This window comes from Delphinapterus leucas, unplaced genomic scaffold (genome assembly GCF_059928025.1).
Source record: "Delphinapterus leucas isolate spDelLeu-1000000601 "Yukka" unplaced genomic scaffold, BTC_Dleu_Yukka2 spDelLeu_asBTCV2_sq74, whole genome shotgun sequence".
NCBI lineage: Eukaryota > Metazoa > Chordata > Mammalia > Artiodactyla > Monodontidae > Delphinapterus > Delphinapterus leucas.
The window spans coordinates 83,675-96,210 of record NW_028322283.1 but is presented as its reverse complement, the minus strand read 5'-3'; the positions used below and the strand labels follow the sequence as shown (position 1 = coordinate 96,210).

The window sequence follows — 12,536 nt, the reverse complement described above, 5'->3', positions numbered from 1 at the left end:
TCTTGGTTTGTAGGAGTTCTTGAGGCCCAATATGGGAAGCTTCCTTCCGAGATGGTTTGCTTTTGTTTGCTTTTGAGCAGCAAGTACCCTGAAACAGGACCACTAAAGCACATCTGAATGGCTTTGACTCAGATCAAGAGTCCTCAGCTCAGCTTTCCCACCTAGTTATGTCCCCAGATATCAAAATATCCTGAATAATCTTGATATAAGCCAGTCAGGCTTTCCTTTTCTGGCTGCCTAATGGTCCAGGCCAGTTCCTTGTCACCCACCTAGTTCCCCCACTCTGAATCCTTCCTTCAGCCCTGGCCTCCCACCTCAGCAACCTTAGTTCTCAGCCATTCCAGATGAAGATCACATTTATATGTATATATTTGGAGGTGTGGCATCATTTTTGGAATCCTTTTCTTCCTTCTGTTAGCTCTCTGATGACTTAGAGAATGTGTCCTCATAATGTTGGTCTCAACATGTGAAGCAAGTAGGTCTTCAGAGTGCCTTGTAAGTCATCCTTCTTCAATCATTATTTGCACTGTGCTGTAAGTGATCAGCTCATGGAACTCGTGGGTCCCCTTGCTCATAGCCATTTAAGAGCTTTCTGTTGCACAAGTCAGTCCAGACTTCTTACTCTGTGGCTTACAAGGCTCGTGGGACTTTCTCTTGCTTTTCTCTTCAACTTTATTGCCCATGACTCTCCTTCTTTGTCTCTACCTCCAGTCACCCTGGTCACTTTTAGTTCCTAACTACCAAGCCTTTCCTAACTCTGGGGCTTTGCACAGAGACTTCCTTTGCTTATAACAATCTCTTTCATGCTCTTTACATGGTCCTTCCAATCTCAATTTACCTTCCCTCATCACCTTATCTAGCTTATGCTTTCATTTATTTCTCTTCCTCTCAATATTTTCTTGGTGGGTAACTTTTGTTGTATAGATATTTAAAATTATACTTTAGTTAAATTCATAGGTTTTTGGGTTTTTTTGCTTTTGTGGTCAGTGATTTTGTGTGTTGTTTAAGAAATGTTTTCTTACCCCAATATCATGAATATGTCATACATATTTTTCTCTACAGAAAAGTCATAGATATTTTCTTTTAAAGTTTTTCTTTAAAACGGGAAGGAAGAAAAGAGAAGTGCAAGGGAATTCCCTGGCAGTCCAGTGGTTAGGGCCCTGCGCTCTCACTACTGGGAACTCGGTTCAATCCCCGATCCCCGGTTGGGGAACTAAGACCCCTGCAAGCCATGGTGCTGCCCCCCACCCCCCAAAAAGAGAAGTGTGAAAAGGGAAGTGAAAACTACAAGCAAGAAGGAGAATAAAATAGGGAAGTAGGAAAGTAAGCAAAAAGCAGAGGTAAGAAGAGGGAAGGAAAAAAACCCTTCAGAGTTCCTCCTCCCCTTCCACTAATCTTATTGTGTATCTTCCTTCCTCATGGTCACAAGATGGTTCCTGCACTTTCACGTACAGCACTTTCGTTCTATGGAGGAAGAAAAAATAAAGGCAAAGGGAAAAGACATATATCCCCAAGTCCTCCTTTTACTTTTCAAATAATAGCATTTCCAATCAGTAAACGTATCATGTTGGTTAGACCTGAGTCACATGGACACAATAGCTGCAAGAGAGTCTGAGAAGGTGAGTCATTTTGACTGTTCACGTTGCCACCCTAAACAAAATTGGGATTTTGTTAGAGAGGAATAAGGGGGAATGGATACTGCACAGGCAACCTCCATGCCTGCCGTACTATTTTAATTTTTATTGTGTAATAACAAGTCCACTGATAAGGTGAGGTCCCTCCATATTTTTCTTCTTCAAAATTCTCCTGGTTATTCTTGATTTTTCACTCCTCCATATAAATATATGCGTTAGCTTATCAAGTTTTGCCAAAAACTTTGTTGGAGTTTCGATTGGGACTTCACTGATAATTTCGATTAAGTTTGGAGAGAATTTGTTATCTTTAATGTGTTGAATCTTCCCACCCATTAATCTGGTATATCACTCAATTTATTTCAGTCTTCTTTTATGCCATTAAATTAGGCTTTATAATTAAATCCAAAATATCTTGTTCATGCTTTACTCCTGATATCATATAATTTTTAACAATTATTTTTTGGAGTAATTATTTTTAATATAGAGATGCTTTTCATTTAAAAAATTGGAAACCTTGCTAACCTCTCATATTATTCTCTCTTCTCTGGGTTTTATGTGGAGAAGTCATATTATTAGTACATAATGAGTTTTGTTTCTTACTTTGCAAATCCTCCCTCTCTTTTTTCTTCTCTCATTACAGTGCTTTTGTATAATGATAGACATGATTCAATAAAGTGAGAAAAATATAATGATACAGGGGAGAATAAGGACAGTTGCTAGAGTGATGTCCTTCCATAAGTGAGAGGGAATAGGATACACTGTATAAAAGGAGGTTGGCCTTAGATTAGAAGCACAAATGGAATTATTGTTGGCAGCCATTGGTTCATGAGAAGACTAGGATCAAGGAGGGGACGTGGGTTGCATTCTTTTTAGGACCATCCAAAGACCACTGACCCATAAAAAAGAGCACTCATGTTCTCCGTCTCATAATTCTCCTTTAACTCTCTGAATGCCTCTAAGACTAGCAAGACCTTAGGCTGGTTACTTTTTTTTTTTAACAACCCAAGGAGGAGTTTACCCACATGGACTGGGTAGAGGATGTCAGTCGGATGCCAGGGTGTGGCTTGAATTTCTGGTAGCTGGACGCATACAGAGTGTTGTGTACCCACCCACCTAAAGAGAAAAGGGGGAGAGGGTGCCCTGCGTTGCAAGCCAGCAGGACACCTGTCCAATTATTGAAGTGGAATGAGAAGTTTAATTCTTAAGCATGGCTTTGGGAATTTTCCTCCGGGATGTGACATCATTTATTGAAAATTAATTGAGTATCAGCTCTATGCCAGGTCCTGGGGGTAAATAATGAGTGAGCATTTTCTTTGCCTCTTCAGACTTGGAGCTTGGTGAGGAGACAGATGTCTACTCCATGAGGCAGAATGAGATAAGCTTCACAATGTAGATGTGAGTGAAGGGCTACAGGTGCCCAGGGGACATGGTTATAGGACTAGGAATTAACTGTGGAGGGATGACACCTTCAGTTGACTAATGGGGAGGGGAATGAAGCATGCGTGGCTGTGCTGGCTCGGCAGGGAGAATGCCCAGGCCAGCAGCTTCAAGGTTAATTAAGTGAAAAGTGATGCAATTGATTTCTTTGCTTCCAGCTGAATAGAACTTGGTCAGCATGGAAAACCAATGAGTTTAAAATTTCTGTACTTTGAGCCTGCAAGATGATTTCAGCATCTTCCCTCAACCCTGAATGCTGATGTTAAAGTGTGATGTTATTTAAGGGTTTAAAAATGCATCACTGCAACTGGATGAGTGGGGTTGCACCAATAACCCCCAACAGAGTACGCTGGTCACCCTTGGGTGTGTGGAAGGAGAGAGGGAGGTGGGGACATTGAAAGGATAGTAGCAAGGTAAGCATACTAGAAGGTGTGCTTGGATAAACCAAAGCATAGCTTAAATAAAGCACCAGTAAAGTGACATGGTTGGATCTGCTTATGTAGATCATTCTGGTAGTGCCTAGGGGAGTGAATTGGCATGGGAAAGACAAGGGACAGGGGGTCCATGAGGGGCCATTGCAGTCGTTCAGGCAAGAGCTGAGGCGAACGGTGGTAAAGAAAGTAAATATTTCCCAGGAGGAGTTGGTAGGATCCAGGATCCTATTTCATCCTTGACAGATTCGCAGCAGAAAAATTAGACTTCAGCTATTTCATTATGAGGTCAGAACTCAAGCAGTTTACTGAGTTTGTTGAATTCAAACAGTTTATTACCAAATTCTGCTTTTTAATTTTAACTTCAACAATAATTTTTTGAATGACAACAATGTACTAAACCCCATGTGCATGGTTTTGTGGTTACAAAGATGAGGACGACGTAGACCTGCGCTGAGGATCCTCCGCCTTGTCTGGTCTGGTGGGGATGGGTACGTGAGCTACCATCACAGGAGTGCTGGAGAAACGTGCCCATGTTATGGGCCACGTGCTGTGGGGACAGAGAGGAGATCCCAGGTCTAACTCTCCCAGTGGAGTCAGGGAAAGACTTCATGAGCTTGACGGGTGAGTAGCAGCTTGCTATATGATGGAATGGGGCACGAAGGGAATTTTAGAGGGAACACACACAGAGGCGTAACATGGTCAGAGATGTATGGTATAATGATTAAGAGGTGGGCTCTCCAGTTAGACAGCTTGTGTTTAAATTCTGGATCTTTCAGTTCTAGACCCTGAGCATGTTACTTAACTTTCTAGGCCTCCATTCTCTCATCTTTTAAATATGTTTTTTTACTTTTTGGGGGCGTGCCGCACAGCTTGAGGAATCTTAGTTCCCCCACCAGGGATTGAACCTGCGCCCTCAGTGGTGAAAGCACGGGGTCCTAACCATTGTACTGCCAGGGAATTCCCTTAAATAAGGTTATTAGTAATACCTATCCCATACTGCAAAAAGTGAGAAAGCTTGTGAAGAGAACCCTATCTTGTAGGTTTGTTATGAGGGTTAATAATGCCTGTAAATTATTTAGAACAGTGCCTGGCACCTGGCAAATTCTCAACAAATACTAGCAGTTATTATTTGACCAAATATTTAGGAATTAAAGAAGAGGGATAGGGGAAAATGGAAGGTGCAGCTATTCCTGCTTTTCCTTAAAAATATTCGTGGATGTCAAATAATATAGGGGAGAGGGCTCCTAGGACCAGGAGAGGCTTTAGTAAAAAAGTCAATGTTAAAGTATTGCTGTGAAAAAAAAAATTATTGCTGTGGACTGAATTGTATTCTCCCCACCCCAAATTTGTATGCTGAAGCTCTAACCTCTACTGTGATGGCATTTGGAAATGGGGCCTTAGGAAAGTAATTAGCGTCAGATAAGGTCATGAGGGTGGAACCTTCATGATGGAATTAGTGACTTTGTAAGAAGAGGAAGAGAGAGAGAGAGGCAGAGAGATTTGCCATGTGAGGACACAGTGAGAAGGTGGCTGGCTGCAAGTAAGGAAGAGGGTCCTCACCAGGAACTAAATTTGCCAACACCTTGATCTTGAACTTCCTCCAGAACTGTGAGAAATAAATATGTTGTTTAAGCTACCCAGTCTGTGGTATTTTGTTACAGCAGCCCGAGCACACTAATGCAGATTTTGCTACTAGGAAGAGGGGCACTGTTGTAACGAATACCTAAACATGTGGAAGCAACTTTGTAACTGGGTAATGCGTAGAGGCTGGACAAGGTTTGAGGCACACGATAGACATGCTAAAAGCGATTCTGGTGAGATCTCAGACAGAAATGAGGAACATGTTATAGGAAACTGGAGGAAAGGTGGTTCTTGTTATAAAGTGGCATAGAACTTGGCTGAACTGTTTTCTGGTGTTTATAGTGTTTGTAGAACTTGCAAGTGATGAAATTGGATATTTGTCTGAGGAGATTTTTAAGCAAAACATTGAAGGAGTAGCTTTGTTCCTCCCAAATGCTTATAGTAAAATGTGAAAGGAAAGAGACAAATTGAAGAAGAGACCGTTCAGCAAAAAGGAAGCAGAACTCAAAGACTGGGGAACTTCTCAGCCTCTCCACATTGCAACACGTGAGAAAGCTTGTGAAGAGAGCACTAAGAGAGTGACTGAACAGCCATTTGATGGAGATCATGGGTGTGACTCACAGACTTACTCAGGCGTTTCAACAGAAGCTAAGAACAGAGATGCAATTATACCAGTGAAGACACTGCCAGTCTGAATGACAGGGAACAGAAAAAATATGAGACGAAATAAAGGGCAACTGTCAGACTTCTTCAATCCTGTAGGACTGGACCACAGAGCTATTTAGCTATGGATATGTGCTGTTCTTCAAGAAAAAGGACGAAGGACTCTGAAGACAGTTTGGAGATGATCAGGGCACCTGCTTGTGACAAGTAAGTGTCTGTTTTTTAAGCCACCCCATCTGTGACATCTTGTTATAGCAACTTGAGCAGACTAATACAATTCTCTAAGACCTGGAGGAGGGAATTTGAACTCCGTAACAGCTGGTGAAACCTGGGCTTGAATCTGGGCATTTTCAGTTATCCTCTGGAGCACATCAACTAATTACTCACAAATTGCCCACATTTCGACAGCTGGATTCAAACATGTTCCCCTGTAGAGCCATTCCTCACTCTTACTGATTTGAAGACCAAGGCTTGTCTCATAAACTGGAGGGAAATTATAAAATATGAGCCCCTGATGTGGCCTGTGCTGGGCAGAGAGCAGTGTGTTGGATTTCACTGAACCTTGATTTCAGTGGATGCAGACAAATGGCACCTCTCTTATCCTCCAAGTCTAATGACTACTGTGCTGGGGGAATGCTAGCCCAGCCTGGACACCTGGGCCTCCAGTAATGGAAAAGACTGAAATATGCTTAGGCTATTCATCCATATGACTTGTACAGTAGTCTGTCTTTTGGGTGTCCTGTTACTCAACTTTCTGAACTGATAATATCTGCTTTTGGGGGGATGAGAGGATGACCATTTTAGGATTTCTCTGTGTCTGTCCTTATACTAAGAGGCGTCAATAACTAGTGAGACCTTCTTTCTTTCCTTACCATCACCTCCACTTTCCCACTCTAGACCCGTCGATGTCAACCAAATCTCACTAGAGTGACACTGTTGGTGAAGGGCATTCACCATACTCTCTACTGGGTCTGGAGTCTAGAAACACAACACTGGATCAAAATACAGAAAATGTATTACACACCTACTCTGCTCCCTCCCAGCAAGGCACAGTGAGGAATAATAATGGCTACCAACTTATTGAGTGTTTGTGTGGGTATGTGTGTTTATCCATGCCAGACTCTAAGCACTTGACACGCATATTCTCATTTAATCTTCCCAACAAGTTTATGGAGTAGGAATTATTATGCTGAAGTTACTGATAAGGAAGCTGAAGCTCAGAGATTTTAAATAAGGTATGTGAGGTCATTCAGCTAGAAAGAGGCAGTATTGGGACTTGAACTCCTGAGTCTCTCTGACTCCAGAGACCTCTTCCTTAACCGCTCTGATAGTCTGCCTCCCGCGATGCTGAAGCAACACAAGCCTTGGTCTTTGTCCACAGAGACATTGTGCTAGTTTCTGTGGACTGTTTTAGGGTAAACATCCAGGGGTTATTGTAAAAGGAAGTACATAGTTTCACTTGAGACTGAAGAGAGTTAGAAAATAAAGAAATGCTTCTAGGGGCCTGTAGGGACCATGGTGGTGGGAGCAGCATCATCTGTTGAACATGGTCACTGGTCTAGCTCTGAGAGAAGGGGCTTGTGACCTGGGCAGATGCCCCACCAGGTGGCTACTGAAGAAGGACACAGAAGTACCTGGGTCCTCAGGTGGTAGTTTTACTTCCTCTTGCAGACGAAGATTCCGTTTTAGAAAAGCACAGTCATGGTGTCATAGAAAGTTCTTAGTGATCCCTTGATACAACATTTCTCAGTTTATAAATGACAAAATCCTGGCTCAGAAGAGGTGACCTCTACAGAGGAACACAGTGAGTGGCAAACAGGTGAACAAGGGTGAGAAGCCTGAGGAGAGGACCACACTGAGACAGGACTTCAACCCAAAGACCTTCCTCAACAGGGAGGCTGAAGAACCAACGGGACACTGTCCTCTGGGCTGGCAACTAGCCCTCCCCTGAAAGATAGCCCTTTGGTTAGGCAAGGTTGGTGTCTCCACCACAGTCTTCAGAGGTGTAAATCAGAGGGGGCGCTGTCTTGCCAACTGTGAAACAGGACCTGAATGTTTTAACCAATCCCAATCACCTGTAAGCAGTCTCAAACATCACTTTGAAGCGGATGGAAAATGTGTTTGTGTGTGTGTGTGTGTGTGTGTACATACGTATGTGCATGTATTTGCATGTACTTGTATGTGTGTGTGCACATCCCTGTGCATGTGCCTGTGTAAGTACTCTGTGTATGTGTGTGTGAATGTGTGAGTGTGTGTGTGTAACAGGGTAAGGATTCATGTTAGTGCGGAGTTACCATAGCATAGAGAAGCGGCTAAAAGAATCGATTCTGGACATAGGTCTGTGTTCAAACTTTTGCTTTGCCACACACTGTGTGGCAAGTTACTTAACTTCACAAGTCTTGGCTTCCTCATCTGTAAAACTGAAGTAACAACGTTTACCTCTCAGAGTTGTTATGGGGACTAACGGAGACCATAGGTAAGGCCCTTAGCATGATAGCTGAGAATTCAGTAAGTGGTTTTGCAGAAATCTCAGCTCAGTTATCACAGGAGAGCATGTGAGCTGCCCATCCAAATCCCAGCCACCACTGCGATGAGTTGGAATGGACTCTTCTCACCCCAAGGGCTCACAGTCAGGCATCATAATAAACTTATAAGCACGTGCTCACCCTCACCCATAGTTAAAATTCAAATAGTACAGCAACATGACGAGTAAAAAGTGATCTCTCTCACATCTTAACTGTAAAGAAACTGTGCATCCTTCTAAGACATTTTATGCAGGTGTCATGTTTGCCTGTGGGATGCCTATCTCTACATCATTAGGGTCTTTTTCAGGATATGAGTAGAGAATATTTCCAGAAACTTTTGGTACCAGGCCAAAAGCTGCCCATCTCTGAATAGCTGCCCATCTATCCCTAGAGAAATAATGTTCAAAGGACAAGGCAAACCATCTTCCTTTTTTTTTTTTTTTTCTCCCATGAGGAGGGTCCCTGGGGCTTCCTGCAAGAGCAGTAGACATCAGACTTTGGGACTGTCAGAAATAAAATCCAGGCCCTGGGGCAATCCCATATTCCTGACTGTCTCTGTCTTCCTCAATATAATAAGAATAGAGGAGGCCTAGAACCTGAGGTTTGTATGGGAGTCCAGCTGTGTAGAGACTGTCAGAGAGAAGGGTTTGGCTTAGAAACACAGGAAGTAGAATGAAACCAGACTGACAGGCCTGACGCTCAGGGCAGATGACAGAGAAAGACAGATGGACTCGTGGGAGCATTTGTAGAGACTGCTATGGATTTCTCCTGATTTAATTGTCACAAAGCGACAGAAGGTAGGAAGTAGGTAGTTGTACATGTTACAGACGATAAAGCTGATGTCTTTGGAGAGGTGAAGGGACTTTGCAAGTGTTATCCACGTGAATACTTGACCCATTGTGTGTGCCCTGAGCATCCCAGTTGCTTACCACTTACTCAGCATCCGAGAATGTCTGGGGGGAGGTGGGGGAGAATGAGTTTAGCAAGAGAATTGTTCACCTGGCTGAAGTGGCTTTAAATTGGAATTCAGGAATAAGGAGAAAAATGCCAGACTATCTGTTGTTAGCTGAGGAGAACCAGCGTTCTGACATTGAAAGAATAGTGGAATTGTCCAGCTATTCTGAAAAGGGAGGAAAAGCAAAGTGTGGCAAAAATAAGACTTAAGACTTTATATATGGATCTAGTGATGTGTGCAGGATATAGAGAACACATAAAGAAACGCCAAGATTTTAACACAAAGCAATATGGCAGAAAGATCTCTGAGAGTGTATCAATGCAAAGAACCTGGATGAGGGGGCGTAAGTGTGGGGTGGAGGAAGCAGGAGAAGCTGCCTAGGGGAGCTAAGTAACCACACAGAGGGGTCCCAGATGAGCTCAGATATTTAAAAGCCTTGCATAAAGATGGAAAGATCTCCAAACAACCAGGAAAGCACAAGAGAGGCACAGATGTACAAAAATAGTATTGGAATTGGTAGAGCCCAGGATGAAATGCAGCTTAAAAAAATTGTTACTGACCAAAAAAAGAAAGAAGTTACCTTTGAAGCAAGATGCTAAAATAAGGGCTGAATGATAGGCCCATGGCTTGGGGTAGATGGGATAATGTTAACAGATGACAGAGAACACAACCCTAATTTGCTTCTGTCTTCTCTATCAAGCAGAATGACCTTAAAACTGAAAAGGGTAGAACAAACATGATTAAGAGGGAATTGAAATCTAAGATAGGTGAAGCAATAGTACAAAGCAGCTCTAAATGAGTTCAAACTCAGATGAATTATTTCCAAGGGAGCTGGAGGAAATTGCAGATGTGGCCACAGAGATGCTGCCCTGAGTTCTGAAGAATCATAGAGAATGAGGGGGCCACACAAGTGTCTGCTTCTCTAAAGGGAAAAACTTAAGCTCCCATGGCTTGACACTGATACCTGGCAAAGTCCCAGATACCATGAAATAGTAGATTTAGCAGAGGAAAGGGTGTTCCTTTGAAACTGGCTTGAGTTCATTTAAAACAAGGCAAGACGAGTCGGGGTAACCATAGTATCTGTTTTTGTGATGGGGGACTAGGTTGGTGGATGAGACAGACAAAGTGGGCAATGATGAGTGGTCTGAACAATGTCCAGGGGGAAGCAGGTTGCATGCCCATTCACAAAATGGGTAAAGGGACAGACGGAGCGAGGGTCTCTCAGAAGGCTCCACGACTAGTGCCTTTCTTCCCCACCAGCATTCCGAACAAATTGAGATAAAGACAAAAGAGTAAGCAGACAAGAACTAAAATATCACATTTACTACTGATAGAGGCTAATTTGGAGGATTCAGCTGAGTGTGAGAACCAACTTATCTCCTTAACTAGACAGACATATCCACTCAGCCACAGACGGTATGAACGAGGGCAGGCTTCCTGGAGAGAAGAGCAGAACTCATATTCTCTGTAGGTGACTTCTCAACAGAGAACAAAAGAGTAGCTGAGATGAGAGTGTCCAGTTTACTCCTCCCAAATTCACCAACCAGATGAAGCCACATTCTCTGGGGAGCTGCAGTGAGAGGTGGGAGATGGCCACTACACAGCTACACGTGTAGTTGTATCACAGCTACACGTGGAAAGAAACAACAGGAGCTGGAGAAGTGTCCCCCCAGGAAATGTCATCCTTTAATACTGTACCAATCTCACTGTTACTTCCATTTACTTGTCTGCCTCCTTCACCGACCACATCCTTCAATCACCTCCTGGGACATTGAAGGTCCTCTATAAATAGGGAATGGATAACTCCCTTTTGAAATATTAACTGAATTACTTTTCATCCTTGGTGAAACCTGTTTGTTCCTAGTTCCTACTTGCCTGAAGGGCCTCTGCCTGTTAAATTAACAGTAGTTACTGTTTCTAGAGAACGATAAACAAGGCGACAAAGGAATCACTGCTCAGTTTTGGTTCAAAGTAGCATTTTGTTTCAAAATAGAGTTTCAGTCCATAGCAGATACAGTAGTCTGAAAAATGATTTGCAAGAGTCAGGCTGACAAGGGTTGTTGGCATCCAGAGAAACACACTTGGCCTATTTTTATTTATCAGTTTGCAAATTGGGTAACTGGACTCATATTTTTTTTCTTAACTCAGTGTCAGGGATCCTAGGCTGGCTGGGTTACCTTGGTTGAATGAAGCCCTTTGCTAAGACCAAGGTAGAGAATTATGTTCTCAGATACTTCAGCTGATGGGGATGTGTGTGTGTGTGTGTGTGTGTGTGTGTGTGTGTGTGGCGGGGTGGGAAGGGGAGCTAACAAAACCAAACCTTTACTTTAGTGTCACAACCACTTAATGATGGAAGCTTTATGTACCAGGTCCAGGTTGGAATTTAAGTTCATTTGATACGATCTTGGGCAGGCCACTTCATCTTTATGAGTCTTCATTTCCTTAGCTCTAAAGTGGTGACAAAAGCCTCAGCTCCCTAAACTTGTGTCAGCCTGCCCACATCAGCAGCTGTGGCCACCACATAAATCCAGCTCTAACCTCCAGTTTAGGGAGCCCTCCAGATGTGACTCCTTGCCATCCTCTTCAGATGTCCTCATGTAGAGGATCTCCTGGGCCACTCACCCCCATGACTGTATATCTCCATTTTCTTGGGTAGTAGAGTGAGATTTGGCGACCTTGCCTCAGCCTGTCATTTGGTTCAGGCCAGACATCCTCATAGAATACCATATCAGGCCCAGATTCTAGTGAGACTTCTTGGACACAGTCAGCGAGGCCACCAGAGCACCGTCAGCTGGGCATCCTGAATGTGCGGGCCTCTGTCTTTCTGAGAGGTAGGTCAGACGATTTAAGGATGGTCATGAAGAGTAAATGAGATTTTATAAAGTGCCCAGCATCGTGCTTGGTATACAGTGGGTACTTAGGACTGTTAGTTCCCATCCTTTCATAGGATCTTCAAGGGGCTGTGTCGGTGAGGAGAAAGTTGATGGCTCTTCTTATTTAGAATTCAACACTTCAGGAGAAATGGACAGCAGAGGGCGCTAGGGAGGTGGGGTGCTATTCTCTTGATCTGAGCTGAGGTTTATCTCATAATAGCTACTTGGCCCACTGACTGCTTAGTCACTTAATCCACAGTCACCTCCATTAGTCACTGCTCCTGGGCTACTTCTTATCACAATTATAATTCCTTTAGTTTATTTTTAAACCCAGTCTTATTGCCATTGGAAAAATCAAGTTGGAACCCAGCAAAGCCAAGTGAGAAAAACCTGCAGGAGACATGAAACCTTAGGATCAGATGGACCTATCGGTG

The 12,536-nt window shown here is 43.2% G+C and overlaps 1 long non-coding RNA gene across 8 annotated transcripts in view; it reads left to right on the top strand.

Moving 5' to 3' along the window:
* The first annotated feature begins 1,274 nt into the window (after positions 1 to 1,274).
* Positions 1,275 to 12,536, top strand: part of LOC111170913 (uncharacterized) — a 94,930-nt gene continuing 83,668 nt past the window's right edge. For 4 of the 8 annotated variants that reach the window (XR_004022119.2, XR_004022116.2, XR_004022118.2 and 1 more), the window contains exons 1-2: positions 1,280 to 1,619; positions 3,934 to 5,956. This is a non-coding gene — a long non-coding RNA (uncharacterized LOC111170913). Of the gene's footprint in view, positions 1,620 to 3,933; positions 5,957 to 12,536 lie in introns of all 8 variants that reach the window. The other 4 variants (XR_004022117.2, XR_004022114.2, XR_004022126.2 and 1 more) reach the window with 3 other exon arrangements.